This window comes from Mus pahari, chromosome 14, assembly GCF_900095145.1.
Source record: "Mus pahari chromosome 14, PAHARI_EIJ_v1.1, whole genome shotgun sequence".
In the NCBI taxonomy this organism is placed as follows: domain Eukaryota; kingdom Metazoa; phylum Chordata; class Mammalia; order Rodentia; family Muridae; genus Mus; species Mus pahari.
The window spans coordinates 62,089,647-62,092,248 of NC_034603.1; positions in this window are offsets into that span (position 1 = coordinate 62,089,647).

Genomic DNA, 2,602 nt, shown 5'->3' on the forward strand with positions numbered 1-2,602 from the left:
TTTTTTTTTTTTTTTTTTTTTTGAGACAGGATGTCATGTGTCCCAGGATGACTTCAAACTCACTATATATGGAGGATGACCTTGAACTTTTGATCTTCCTGCCTCTGTCTCTCAACTTATGGAGTCAAAGGTGTGCATCACCATGCCCAGTTGGATTCTGTACCGGGATGGAGCCCAGGGCTTTGTGCCTGCTAGGCAAGTGTTCTGCCCACTGAGCTACAGTCCCAGCCCCTTTCTTGTCACTTTTAAGAGTTTGACCATTTAAGTTTTGTTTGACCATTTAAGTTTTGTTTTCCCTTAAGTCAGCCATTACACTTTGATTTTCAAGTCCAGTCCAAAGTATTCTTGCTGCCCTGCTCTCTGCCTCCTGTGATAATGGGGGAGGGGAACAGTGTATGATAGCATGTATGAAGTTGCTGTGTATTACTTTTGTATTCTAAATAATAATAATAATAATAAAGTGAATCATTATTTTTGGTGCTGGGGATTGCACTCAAGCCTCAAGCGTGCTAAGCACATGGTTTCCCAGCCCCGATGTCTTTTGATAACAGGGCCTGAATATCTAGCCCGTCACTCACAGTCTTGCTGTCCCAGCTTCCCTTCTGGCTGCTGGGATTACAGGCACCGTGCTCCTGCCCCTTTCGGTTGTAGTATAAGCTGAATTGGGTTTGAGCATTTTTTAAGCACTTTGATTATTTTTTTAATATATATTTGTTAATTTAGTGCGTGCACATGAAGGTCAGGGCCAGCCATCGGGAGGAGACACTCTCCTTTTACTAGAAATGTTCTGGAGCTCGAACTCAGGCCATCAGCTTGGTGGCCAGTTCTTCCCCTGCCACATCATCTCACGGGCCCTGGCTTCTGCTTATTTTAACTAGGGTTTTATCATCCGTGTTTGTACTGGAGCTGCTCTAGAGGCTGCAGATTGGTGACCCGTGAGACTTGTTTGCCTGACAAGGTTTAGGGCACTGGGATTCAATTCCTAAAGAAGAGGTACTCGCCAGTCCCTTCACATTCCCAGTCACCCAGAGACACCCATCATGTCACTTGCTGGCTTTTAATGACACTTGACTTTATTCCTCTGGTCTATGGTTTTCTCCCTTCATTTCCTTCTTAGGCGGGACTTGAGATAATTTTACACTCTAAGGCAGGTCAGCCTGGAGCTCACAATTCAGGTTATCCCTGAATTTACCACCATCCTCCTGCCTCGGAGTTCTTGGATTACAAATATCAACTGCCATGCCTGACTACCTCACTTTCTGAAAAATTAAACAATGCCAGGGAGTTATGCATGCTAGGTAAGTATTCTACCACTTAGCTATACCCCAGGCCTCCTGCTTTTAATCCTCAGTAGCTGTAAAGATGGGCTTAGACCCATTTACAATACAAATCCAGGACTAGTCTTTGTTTCTTTGCTGGGTTGTTACTTTTTTTTAAATTAATTTTGTATTACATTGTCTGTTTTATTTTGTAGGTGTGTGCACATCCCACCGCACAAGTGGCGCTCTGTTGTGTGTGTTGTGTCTGTTGGTTCTTTCCTTCCACCCCATGGGTCTCAGGGCTAAAACTCGGGTTGTCTGGCTTGGTGGCGGGTTCCTTTAATCTGGTGGTTCTCAAGCTTCTGAATGCTGTGGCCCTTTAATACAGCTCCTTATAGTGTGGTGAACCCCCCCACCCCCCCCACACCATAAAATTATTTTTGTTACTACTTCATAACCATAACTTTGCTACTGTTGTAAATCATAATGAAAATATCTGATATGCAGGTTATCTGATATTCAACCCCTAAGGGATAATGTAAATATCTGATCTGCAGGATATCTGATACTTGACAGGTAGAGAACCACTGCTTTACCCACTGAACTACCTCATCATGCCTGCTTATTGGTTTTTAAGACAGTGTCTGATACAGCCCAGGCTGGCCTACAACTCACCACGTAGCCAAAGATGACCTTGAGCTGATCCTCCCGGTTCCACTTCCTGAATGCTGGGATCACAAATAGGTGCCACAGCCCCCAGATCAAGGGAAGCTGGGAATTGAGCCTGGAGCTTCTTCATGCATGGTAGGCAAGCAATCAAATAAACTGAGCTACAACCCCAGGCCTTTTGTTCTGATGCTAAGCCCAGGGCACCATGCATTCTAACTCTCCAGTTCTGTCGATGGGCTATCCACCCCCCCCCCTTCCTTTCTATTCTTTTTGAAAGAACTCATTTAGCAATGGATACTGCTATTCCTAAAAGTAGATGGAAACCCTTGCCTTGCCAGCAAAAACGCCTAGTCTGGGCACCCATAGGGATCCAATCTTTCCATCATTTCTATCATCCTGTCCTGGTTATTGTCTGTTCAGGATTTGTGCTTCTCTTTTGGGGTGACACTGTAACTGATGAGTGTTTTTCTGTTGACGATACAAACCTCAGGTTTTTATTCTGCAGTTAGTTTGTTTGCACTGTTCTAAAAAGTGAAAGAATGGCATTTCTTCCAGTCTGTCATTTAGTCAGTGGAGAGCATGAGGGCATTTTAGTCAGCGGAGAGCCTATGAGGGCATTTTAGCTTTCAGTTTTAGCCTTCTCCTCCTCCTCCTCCTCCTCCTCCTCCTCCTCC